Here is a 13,774-nt window from a genome sequence, read left to right on the forward strand (position 1 = left end):
GGGTCAATCTCCATCAACATCTTCACTAGCACCATCTCCTCTCAAACCCTAGTTCATCTCTTGTATCCAATCTTTGTACCAAAACCTCAGATTGGTACCTGTGGGTTGCTAGTAGTGTTGATTACTCCTTGTAGTTGATGCTAATTGGTTTATTTGGTGGAAGATCATATGTTAAGATCCTTAATGCATATTAATACTCCTCTGATCATGAACATGAATATGCTTTGTGAGTAGTTATGTTTGTTCCTGAGGACATGGGTGAAATATTGCTATTAGTAGTCATGTGAATTTGGTATTCGTTCGATATTTTGATGAGATGTATGTTGTCTCTCCTCTAGTGGTGTTATGTGAACGTCGACTACATGACACTTCACCATTATTTGGGCCTAGAGGAAGGCATTGGTAAGTAATAAGTAGATGATGGGTTGCTAGAGTGACAGAAGCTTAAACCCTAGTTTATGTGTTGCTTCGTAAGGGGCTGATTTGGATCCATATGTTTCATGTTATGGTTAGGTTTACCTTAATACTTGTTTTGTAGTTGCGGATTCTTGCAATAGGGGTTAATCATAAGTGGGATGCTTGTCCAAGAAAGGGCAGCACCCAAGCACCGGTCCACCCACATATCAAATTATCAAAGTAACGAACGCGAATCATATGAGCGTGATGAGAATTAGCTTGACGATAATTCCCACGTGTCCTCGGGAGCGCTTTTCTCATTATAAGAATTTGTCCAGGCTTGTCCTTTGCTCCAAAAAGGATTGGGCCACCTTGCTGCACCTTATTTACTTTCATTGCTTGTTACCCGTTACAAAATATCTTATCACAAAACTATCTGTTACCTACAATTTTAGTGCTTGCAGAGAATACCTTACTGAAAACCACTTATCATTTCCTTCTGCTCCTTGTTGGGTTCGACACTCTTACTTATCGAAAGGACTACGATAGATCCCCTACACTTGTGGGTCAGCACTTGGGACTTACTCTCATGAACCACCACTTAGATGAAATTCTTTGGTAGACATTAGCCCCCAAGTGACAAGTGTTGTTGCTTGCAAAAAGGCTTGGGACTTAACATTGTATGCTAACAGTCATGATTTTGACCCGGTATTTCTACAAGCCACCACCACTCAACTTCAATTAGAAGTGTCTGACTTGAAGAGACGCCTGGAAGCACAGGAGACTGAAACCCAAAGATCCAACTCCAAATTTGAATTCAGTGTATCTGAACAAGAGCAACTGAAAAAAGACTTTGAAGCGGAGAAAAAGGCCTGGGCTAAAGAGAAAATCGCCTTGACCAGCCGAGCTGAGAAGGCAGAGGCGGCTCTTGAAGAGGTGACTATCGAATTATCCAGCTTAAAACGCCATGTATCGCAGATGGTCTCATCAATCTTTGGTAAGCTGCCCTGCAAGTGTCAAATATTTGAATTTTTCTAGAGATCATATGAATTGTCATTAACTCACCTGACATTGTTATGCAGGCCCCAGGAGTTCAAGTCTTAACCAAGACATGTTGATGAAGCTGAAGGCGGTTTACACGCTGGTGGAACAACTCTACACCGGATCTCAACGTGCCTTAGCCACAGTGGCCCTGTCAAATGAAGTTCCCACGCTCTTGGTGGATGTGCTAAAGAAGCTTTCTGTGATGCCCCAACGATTCAATGAACTAAGGCGATCGTCTGCCAAAGCCGGAGCCGTGGACACCTTAAGCCGGGCCAAAGCTTGGCTACCGGAGTTAGACCCAGCGGACATCGCCATTGGGTATCCAAGCCTTAAGGAGGACGGCACTCCATTTGGACAGGAGGACTTCGCCGCTTGTGTGAAAGAAATACGCCCTATGGCCACCCTGATTGCTAATGAGGCAGATCTCACCAGGTACCAGCCGGGTTATGACGCGGAGAACCGGAGGATACCAACGCCGCATTATAAAGTGACCAGCCTGATCCCACCAATCCGTAAGCATACCTTCGCCCCTGAAGTTGACCCCACCAGACTAATTGATGATGAAGCTGAATTTGAAGCTTTGAATGGCATTGTCTGGTCATCGTCAACCTTCCAGGAGAGGGAACAGGATGGAGGAGCGGAAAGGGTTGATCCAGAAGCTTCAGGCCGACAAGAAAATTGATCCGCCGGGCGGCTCATCTTTGTAACCCGCTGAAAAACAATTTAATCATTTGGACTCAGGGAGTCATGTAACAGGGCAGAAATGAATTTGCTTTTCCATGCCATCGTGCATGTTTTGGTGCTCAACATTGTTAAGCCGCCATATTATATTCACCCCTTTTTATACTTATCATTTGTTTTCCTTATGCTTAAAAAAGTCTTTGAACTGTCCTGCACACAGAAATAGATCACAAGATCCCATAGCGGCTTACCGCAGGGCGGGTCATAATATCTTACATATAACCCCTGTGATGTTGAATTTGTACTGCGGGTTTATTTGACCAGAACAGTAAGGGTGATAACCCAATCCTTAGAAGCCAACACTTCAAAATGTATGATGATTGTCATACGCTGGCGACTTAACGTCCAAAAACCAAGCCGGGTTAAATTTAAACTATACTTACACTTAGATTTGAACAAAAAGCTTCAAGACCAAAACAAAGGTTGCTTTCAAACAAAACTTAAGCCAAATAGAAAGAAAAAATCGAGGCTTCTGATTCGAATACGATCAGTAAACCGTTCCAAAGGGGTTAAGCTAGGATTCGAATACGATCATGTAGCCCCCAGTGGCTTTGGCATTGCGTCGATCAAGAGGGTACCGACAGCTATGTTCTCTTTGGTTCGAATACGACCTATGTCTGAACAGGAAGCCCCCAAATGACCTTGAGAGTTTTTTTTCATGACTCTAATTTGTATACGATCAAAGTCGGACCCAAATGGGGTTAAGCTATGATTCGAATACGATCAAGAAGCCCCCTAGTGAGTTTCGCAGTGTTCCGATCAAGAGGGTATCGACAGCTATGTTTTGTTTGGTTCAAATACGACCTATGTTTGAACAGAAAGCCCCCTAGTGATCATGAGTTTTAATGGCTAGATTCGAATATGATCATGAACTGGACCAAGAGGGTTAAGCTAGATTCGAATACGATCAACCCCCAATTGGTCGTTTGAAATGATGATGATGAAGACATATGCTCATTGAGGATGAAAAGGACAGAGGTCCTGCTTTATTACTTATCATAACATATACATCATCAAAATATGTACATCATGAGAGCTGGTGGCTCAAGTGTAGTAAGGCCGCAGATGAGCGATATTCCACGGCCAGGTCTCCTCCTCCGACTTACGTGAATCTTTGTGCACTCGAACATTGATAAGGTAGTATGACCCGTTGTTCAAGTTCTTGCTGACCACAAAGGGCCCTTCCCAAGGTGGGGATAGCTTGTGTGCATCAGTTTGATCCTGGATGAGCCAGAGCACGAAATCACCTTCTTGAAAGGTTCTGGACTTGACCTGGCGGCTGTGATAACGGCGCAGGTCTTGTTGGTAAATCACCGAGCGGGTTGATGCCAAGTCACGCTTTTCATCTAATAGGTCAAGTGCATCCTGACGCGCTTGTTCATTATCAGCCTCAACATAAGCCACCACGCGGGGCGAGTCATGACGGATGTCACTAGGGAGAACCGCCTCGGCTCCGTAAACCATGAAGAAAGGCATATAACCCATATACCTGTTAGGAGTAGTATTGATGCTCCATATCACAGAGGGTAACTCCTTGACCCAACAACCCGACGTCCGTTGCAAAGGAACCATAAGCCGGGGCTTGATGCCTTTCAAGATTTCCTGATTGGCTCTTTCAGCTTGACCATTGGACTGGGGATGAGCTACCGATGAAACATCAAGCCGAATATGCTCACATTGACAAAACTGCTCCATGGCGACTTTGGACAGATTAGTGCCATTGTCAGTTATAATGTTGTGTGGAAAGCCAAAACGAAAGATCACCTTTTTCATGAATTGAACCGCCGTGGCCGCATCACACTTACTAACTGGCTCTGCCTCAACCCACTTTGTAAATTTGTCAACCGCCACCAAGAGGTGGGTCTTTTTATCTTTGGACCTTTTAAAAGGCCCAACCATGTCGAACCCTAGACTGCAAACGGCCAAGTAATTGGAATCATCCTCAACTCTTGAGCCAGCACGTGAGCATGTCTTGAGAACTTCTCACAACCGTCACATTTACTGACCAGATCCTCCGCATGAACGTGAGCCGTCAGCCAATAAAATCCATGACGAAAATCCTTGGCCACGAGGGACTTTGAACCGGCATGATGGCCACAATCTCCTTCATGAATCTCACGAAGAATTTCTTGACCCTCCTCAGGAGAAACACACCGCTGAAATGCCCTAGTGACATTACGATGATGCAACTCGCCATTGGCAATTGTCATTGACTTAGACCGCCGGGTTATCTGCCTGGACAAGGTTTCATCCTCAGGCAACTCACCCCCGGGTCATGTAAGCCAAGTATGGTACTATCCAATCTGGGATGATGTGAAGAGCCACCACCAACTATGCTTCCATGTCAGGAACAACCAAGTCTTCCTCTGTAGGCAACTTGACAGATGCAGAATATCCAAGAAAGTGTTAGGTGGCACCGGCTTACGCTGAGACCCCAGCCGGCTTAAAGCATCAGCCGCCTCATTCTTTCTGCGATCAATGTGCTCCACTTGGTAACCCTTGAAGTGTCCAACAATGGCATTAACTTCACGGCGGTAAGCCGCCTTGAGAGGATCCTTGGATTCCCACTTGCCTAATACTTGTTGAGCCACCAAATCTGAGTCGCCAAAGCATCTTACCCGGCTTAAGCTCATCTCCTTAGCCATCCGAAGACCATGGAGCAAGGCCTCATAATCAGTTGCATTGTTAGTACAGGGAAACATCAACCATAGCACATAGCAAAATTTGTCACCTCGAGGGGAAGCTAAAACAACTCCAGCCCCTGAGTCCTCCAATTGCCTGGACCCATCAAAGTGAATAGTCCAATACGTGTTGTCTGGCTTCTCTTCAGGCATCTGCAGCTCTGTCCAATCATTGATGAAGTCCACCAGTGCTTGAGATTTGATAGCAGTGCGTGGCACATACTTTAAACCATGAGGCCCAAGTTCAATGGCCCACTTGGCGACTCACCCTGTGGCTTCTCTGTTTTGAATGATATCTCCTAAAGGAGCAGAACTGACCACAATGATGGGATGACCCAGGAAATATTGCTTAAGCTTCCGGCTTGCCATGAACACCCCATAAACGAGCTTCTGCCAATGTGGATACCTTTGCTTGGACTCAATAAGCACCTCACTGATGTAGTAAACCGGTCGTTAAACCGGATGTTCCTTGCCAGCCTCCTTGCGCTCCACCACAATGGCCACACTGACAGCACGTGTGTTAGCAGCAACATATAACAATAATGGCTCCTTATCAGTGGGAGCAGCAAGGACCGGCGGCTCAGCTAGCTGTCTCTTCAAATCTTCAAAGGCAGCGTTAGCAGCATCACTCCAAACAAAGTCGTCTGTCTTCTTCATCATCTGATACAGCGGTATGGCCTTCTCACCTAACCAGCTTATGAACCGGCTTAAAGCAGCAATACGACCCGCCAAGCACTGAACATCATTGATACATGCCGGCTTAGCCAAAGAGGTGGTTGCCTTGATCTTCTCTGGATTAGCCTCAATGCCTCTGTTAGAAACTAGAAAACCCAAAAGCTTGCCTGCTGGCACACCAAAAACGCACTTGGCCGGGTTAAGCATCATCTTATAGACCCGGAGATTATCAAAGGTTTCCTTCAGATCATCTATCAAGGTCTCCTTCTTTATGGACTTCACCATAATATCGTCCACATAAGCACGAACATTACGCCCAATCTGATTGTGAAGACAGTTCTGCACACATCGCTGATAAGTCGCCTGGGCACTCTTAAGCCCAAAAGGCATAGAAACATACCAGAAGGCTCCAAACGGAGTAATAAAAGCCGTATTCTCCTGGTCCTTAACTGCCATCTTGATCTGATGATAACCATAATACGCATCCAAAAAACTCAAACGCTCACAACCCACCGTAGCATCAATGATTTGATCAATACGAGGGAGAGCAAAAGGATCAGTCGGACAAGCCTTGTTTAAGTCCATGTAATCCACACACATATGCTAGGTGCCGTTCTTCTTAAGCACAAGCACCGGGTTAGCCAACCACTCTTGATGAAAAACTTCAACAATGAACCCGGGCGCCAAGAGCCGGGCCACCTCCTCACCAATGGCCTTACGCCTCTCCTCATTAAACCGCTGAAGAAACTGCTTGACCGGCTTAAATTTTGGATCAATATTGAGAGTGTGCTCAGTGAGTTCTCTCGGTACACCCGGCATGTCAGAAAGTTTCCATGCAAAGATGTACCGGTTCTCATGGATGAACTCGATGAGCGCGCTTTCCTATTTGGGATCCAGATTAGCACTGATACTGAACTGCTTAGATGAGTCACCTGGAACAAAATCAATAAGCTTGGTGTCATCGGCCAACTAAAACTTCATTACCGGCTCATGCTCTGTGGTTGGCTTCTTCAAAGACGTCATGTCCGTCGGGTCAACATTGTCCTTGTAGAACTTCAACTCCTTTGTTGCACAAACAGATTCAGCGTAAGCAGCATCGCCTTCCTCACATTCCAAGGCTATCTTCCGACTCCCATGCACTGTGATGGTGCCCTTATGACCCGGCATCTTGAGCTGCAGATAAACATAACATGGCCATGCCATGAGCTTGGCATAAGCCGGCCTTCCAAACAGGGCGTGATACGGGCTCTTGATTTTGACCACCTCAAAAGTTAACTTCTCAGCCCTAGAATCATGCTCATCTCCAAAGGCCACATCCAGTTCAATCTTACCCACTGGGTACGATGATTTACCAGGGACCACTCCATGAAAAACAGTACTGGAAGTCTTGAGATTTTTATCAGTTAACCCCGTGCTACGAAAAGTCTCATAATAGAGGATATTGATGCTATTGCCTCCATCCATGAGCACTTTAGTGAATTTATATCCACCAACCTGAGGTGCCACCACCAAGGGCAAGTGACCCGGATTGTCAACCCGGGGAGGGTGATCTTCCCTAATCCATAGAATAGGCTGCTCAGACCATCTCAAATAACGAGGAACTGCCGGCTCAATAGCATTCACAACCCTCTTATAAAGTTTCTAGTCCCGTTTGCACAAATTGGTGGTAAACACATGATACTGTCCACTATTCAGCTGCTTTGGATAACTCTGATATCCAGATTGCTGCTGCTGCTGACCTCCCTGGCCAGATTGCTGACACTAACCACCTTGATTACCTTGAGGGCCTTGAAAATTGGAATTTGAACCGCCGCCAAAGCCATGAAAGCCGCTGCCACCTAAGCCGCCGCTCGGCCCATGATTACCGTCAAACATGTTGGAATTCTTGAAAGCCTTCATGATCATACAATCCTTCCATAGGTGAGAGGCCGGTTTCTATGGAGTATTGTGCCTTGGACAGGGCTCATTCAGCAACTGCTCAAGCATGGGGCTTGACCCGCCAGACCGAGGAGGTGGTCTCCCCTTACGTCGTTGATTGTTGCCCTGCGCATTGGTGTTAGCCACAAACTCCAAGCTACCATCAGCCTTACGTTTATTATTACCTCCTTGATTTGCCAGGTTATGCCGAGGACCCTTGGCATTGTCGTTCTTCTTTCCCTTCCCTGTCTTCTCATCATAAGACTCGGGATCCTTGGTACTATCAGAGTCGGCGTATTTGACTAGAGCCGCCATCAGCTGGCCCGTGTCATTACAATCGCGCTTGAGTTGCCCCAACTTCATCTTCAGAGGCGTAAAACAGCAATTTTTCTCCAACATTAAGACTGCAGAGCCGGCATCCATCTTATCAGACGAATGTATTATGGCTTTGACCTGACGCACCCAATGGGTCGTGGACTCACCCTCCTCTTGCTTGCAATTAGTCAAATCCACAATTGACATGGGCTGCTTGCATCTATCTTTGAAGTTCTGAATAAACTGGGCCTTTAACTCTGCCCATGAACCGATGGAATTAGGTGGCAGCCCCTTCAACCAAGTGCAGGCCATCCCGTCCAACATCATGGTGAAGTATTTGGCCATCCCAACGTCTGACTTCCAGTAGCTCCATGGCCATCTCATAGCTTTCAATCCATGCCCCAGGCTGTAAATCAGCCGTGTAATTAGGCACCTTTGGAGGCCCCTTGAAATCCTTGGGCAAACGCTCGTTACGCAGAGCCGACACCAGACAAGGGACACCTCCGGTCCTAGTTGTCATGACCCCGATCCTGAGTCACACCGATCTAGCATGTAACACATCATATCACTTTGCGGCCTCACGCACGGTATTCCCACTGGTGCCACCTTACCTGGCCCGGGACCGTTTGCGCCTTTTGGCTCACGTATATGATAGTGCCGCTAGCAACCATATGACAAAGAACCCGGGCTGACATGGCTAGTCGTGAACCCAAAGTGGCACTAACTTACAGGGACAGGCATACAAGACCCAGCAACGAACGTGTCGGTCATCAGCGAGTGAATCCAGGCCGTAGCACTGGGCTAGCAGGACTCCGGTGAACCGGGCTGTAGCGGGCTAACAGGACTCCGGTATTCATCGCGTGACATTTCCCCGAAGGGACAGACACAGGAACGAAGAAGGACACATGCCGGCCAGCCTAAGTGTTCCGGAGCAGTAGCAAGCTACCATGGCTCAGTGGAAACACTAGGAGACATTTCCCGGTAAGAGAGGCTACTAAGGATAAACAACTAGATAGTCAGATCCCACACATACCAAGCATTTCAATAACATACACACAATATGCTCGATATGTGCGAATACAACATGGCATCGCAACATGACTCTACGACTCAAGTATTTATCAATAGGCTCCGAGGAGCGAGATATTACAAACAGGGGTCTCACGACCCAACATTCAGAGCATACAAATCAAAGCACAAGCGGAAGCTATCATGTCTGAGTACAGACATCTATAAATGAAAAAGGCTTGAAAGCCTGACTATCTACCAGATCCTGCCGAGGGCACAAGATCGTAGCTGAGGTAACAAGCTAAACGTCGAAGTCCACGTGGAACTACTAGTGAGACTGAAGTCTCTCTGCAAAAACATAAATTAAGCAACGTGAGTACAAATGTACCCAGCAAGACTTACATCAGAACTAACTACATATGCATCATTATCAACAAAGGGGATGGTGGGGTTTAACTGCAGCAAGCCAGCTTTGACTCGGTGGCTATCCTGAACTACGACTGCAAGTAACTCTTTTGAGGTGGCGCACACGAGTCCACATATTCACCAACCAATACACCACTATGGATCCGCTCCCGTCTCCCTACGAGAACGCCATCCATAGCACTCACGCTTATCTTGCGTATTTTAGAGTATCCACTTTCACTTGTCTATGAACTGATATAAGCAACCCAGAAGTCCTTTTCCGCGGACACGGCTATTCGAATAGATGATGTTAACCCTACAGGGGTGTACTTCTTCATACATGTTTCCACCACTTAGCGTCTGCACACGACATGTGCTCGGCAGACTTCAAGCGAAAGCCGACGTGGGTGTAGACCACGACCTACCTAAACACTCAAGTCTCTAGTCCAGGTTTATCGCCTATTCGGGTTCCATCCATGAGGAGATCCGGCCGGAGTTTCGCTCACAGCCCCAAACGATGTGAACAGGGTTCCCGAGACACCAAACGGGCGCCCGGTACACCATGCCACGTGCCTACCGCATCACAGCCCACCCCTACGGTCAGCGCTGTCCACGGCCTCCAGCATACTACAAACACCAGAAACTACTTGCAACTCCTGGACAGAGGACAAGGGTGAATAAGAAGTCGAGCGGGGTCATATTTCAGGGCCCAATGTATGGTAGTAGCTGAATCATGGATCACAAACACAGAACTCAGTTCCTGAGGACGGCTTCAATGAGACAACCCACCATGTACTCCTACATGGCCTCTCACCGATACCTTTTACCAAATCGTGTTCACACACTTAGCTCACACACAGTAGGACATGTTCACACACCTCTGATTCATCCCGGATGAATCAGACCTGACACAACTCTAAGCAGTAGCAGGCATGACAAACAAGCATGAATGAGTAGGCACAACAGGGCTCAAACAACTCCTACTCATGCTAGTGGGTTTCATCTATTTACTGTGGCAATGACAGGTCATGCAAAGGATAAAGGGGTTCAGCTACCGCAGCAAGTAACAGATGAATCGATGTTGTCCTAATGCAGTAAAAGAGAGCAGGAGCGAGAGAGTAGGATTGTATCGGAATGAACAAGGGGGTTTTGCTTGCCTGGCACTTCTGAAGATAACATTGAGTCTTCATCAGTGTCAACGATCACATCATCGGTATCACGTCTATCGAGAGGGGACAAATACCGGTAACACAGAAGGAAACATAATCAATGCAATGCACAATATGATGCATGATCATGACATGGCAAAATGAATGTGTTTTGGGCTAATGCAACTAGCCACAGATTAAATGAAGTTGGTTTGTGTCAGGTCCCCGACTCGATGTCACATCGATCTAGCTGGTAACACCTTATATCACTCTGCGGCCTCACGCACGGTATCCCCACGGGTGTCGTCTTACCTTTTCCCGGGACCGTTTGCGCCTTTTGGCTCACGTATATGATAGTGTCGCTAGCATCCATATGATAAAGAGCCCGGGCTGACATGACTAGTCGTAAACCCAAAGTGGCACAGACTTACAGGGACAGGCATCCATGACCCAGCTTCGAACGTGTCGGTCATCAGCAAGTGGGTCCGGGCTGTAGCACTGGGCTAGCAGGACTCCGGTAAACCGGGCTGTAGCGGGCTAACAGGACTCCGGTACTCAAAGCGTGACATTTCCCCGAAGGGACAGACACAGGAACGAAGAAGGACACATGCCGGCCAGCCTAAGTGTTCCAGAGCAGTAGCAAGCTACCATGGCTCAGCGGTAACACTAGGAGACATTTCCCGGTAAGAGAGGCTACTAAAGATAAACAACTAGATGGTCAGATCCCACACATACCAAGCATTTCAATAACATACACAATATGCTCGATATGTGCAATACAACATGGCATCACAAAATGACTCTACGACTCAAGTAGTTTATTCAATAGGCTCCGAGGAGCGAGACATTACAAACATGGGTCTCATGACCCAACAATCAGAGCATACAAGTCAAAGCACAAGCGGAAGCTATCATGTCTGAGTACAGACATCTATAAATGAAAAAGGCTGAGAAGCCTGACTATCTATCAGATCCTGCCGAGGGCACAAGATCGTAGCTGAGGTATCAAGCTAAACGTCGAAGTCCAAGCGGAACTACTAGTGAGACTGAAGTCTCTCTGCAAAAACATAAAATAGGCAAACGTGAGTACAAATGTACCCAACAAGACTTACATCAGATCTATCTACACATGCATCATTATCAACAAAGGGGATGGTGGAGTTTGACTGCAGCAAGCCAGCTTTGACTCGGTGGCTATCCTGAACTACGACTGCAAGTAACTCTTTTGAGGTGGCGCACACGAGTCCACATATTCACCATATCAATACACCACTATGGATCCGCTCCCGTCTCCCTACGAGAACGCCATCCATAGCACTCACGCTTATCTTGCGTATTTTAGAGTATCCACTTTCATTTGTCTATGAACTGATATAAGCAACCCAGAAGTCCTTTTCCGCGGACACGGCTATTCGAATAGATGATGTTAACCCTGCAGGGGTGTACTTCTTCATACATGTTTCCACCACTTAGCGTCTGCACACGACATGTGCTCGGCAGACTTCAAGCGAAAGCCGACGTGGGTGTAGACCACGACCTACCTAAACACTCAAGTCTCTAGTCCAGGTTTATCGCCTATTCGGGTTCCATCCATGAGGAGATCCGGTCGGAGTTTCGCTCACAGCCCCAAACGATGTGAACAGGGTTCCGTGACACCAAACGGGCGCCCGGTATACCCGGCCACGTGCCTACCGCATCACAGCCCACCCCTACGGTCAGCGCTGTCCACGGCCTCCAGCATACTACAAACACCAGAAACTACTTGCAACTCCTGGACAGAGGACGAGGGTGAGTAAGAAGTCGAGCGGGGTCATATTTCAGGGCCCAATGTATGGTAGTAGCTGAATCATGGATCACAAACACAGAACTCAGTTCCTAAGGACGGCTTCAATGAGACAACCCACCATGTACTCCTACATGGCCTCTCACCGCTACCTTTACGAAATCGTGTTCACACACTTAGCTCACACACAGTAGGACATGTTCACACGCCTCTGATTCATCCCCGATGAATCAGACCTGACTCAACTCTAAGCAGTAGCAGGCATGACAAACAAGCAAGAATAAGTAGGCACAACAGGGCTCAAACAACTCCTACTCATGCTAGTGGGTTTCATCTATTTACTGTGGCAATGACAGGTCATGCAGAGGATAAAGGGGTTCAACTACCGCAGCATATAACAGTTGAATTGGTGTTGTCCTAATGCAGTAAAAGAGAGAAGGAGCGAGAGAGTGGGATTGTATCGGAATGAACAAGGGGGTTTTGCTTGCCTGGCACTTCTGAAGATAACATTGAGTCTTCATAAGTGTCAACGATCACAACGTCGGTACATCGTCTACTGAGAGGGGACAATTACCGGCAAACAAGAAAGAACACAATCAATGCAATGCACAATATGATGCATGCTATGACATGGCAATATGAATGTGTTTTGGGCTAATGCACCTAGCTATGATTTGAATGAAGTTGGTTTGAATACATGATTCAAATTCCAACTCCATATATGGTTATTTAAATGCCATTCACTTCATTTGTCCTAAACAGTAGTGATAAGTTGTTCTAACATGCATGGAAATGGTACAGATGGATTCCTTGAATTTTTCTGATAATTTTTCATATATAATTTATTTAATTTGGAGTTACGGTTGAATTTCTATGAATTTTAGAAGTTTATACAATTTTCTGGAACTTCCTGATTTAAAATAAATCCAGAAAATACTTATTGCGTCAGCATTGCGTCACTATGACGTCAACAGGTCAACAGACGCTGCTGCTGGTCAAACCTGACCAGTGGGGTCCACTGGTCAGTGACTGGGGCTGATTAGTGCCGCTGACGTGTGGGCCCAGTCAACGGCCACGTTAGCACGGTCAAAACTGACGCGTGGGGCCACTGCAATTAGACTAAACTAAACAGAAAATAAACTAGGATTAATTAAAGCGTGGGGCCTAGATGTCAGTGAGACGGTGCGGTGTTTAGTGGCTAATTAAGCCAGCCACGTCAGCAAGTGACGCCGGTGACCCCCGGCGACGGCGAGACCTCGCCGGAGTAGCTCGGGACGGCGCTACAGCCCGCGGCTGGTCGCACTGGGGGCACCGAGAGGGAGCCCGTGCTCCCGCGCATCTAGGGGCGCACACAGCTGGGCACAGGGAGGCCGGGGTCGACGGCGGCGACCACTTAGGCGGCGGCCGGAGCTCGGGGGTTCGCGGGACCGGCGCTGCGGTGCACGGGAGGACGAGTGGTTAGGTGCTTTGGGTTCCTGGGAGCACGCTGAGGACGACAGCGTGCTCGGACGGGACACATGTGGGTTCTGGCCGCGACAGAGACATGGACGGCGGCAAGCAAGCTCCGGCTCCGGTGGGATCAAGGCTACAGGGCGCAATCGCGGCGGGGAAGAGAGAGGGGAGACGTAGGAGCTCACAGCGGTGCCGTAGGGATGGTTAGC

Source organism: Triticum dicoccoides, chromosome 5B, assembly GCF_002162155.2.
Source record: "Triticum dicoccoides isolate Atlit2015 ecotype Zavitan chromosome 5B, WEW_v2.0, whole genome shotgun sequence".
Classification (NCBI taxonomy): Eukaryota; Viridiplantae; Streptophyta; class Magnoliopsida; order Poales; family Poaceae; genus Triticum; species Triticum dicoccoides.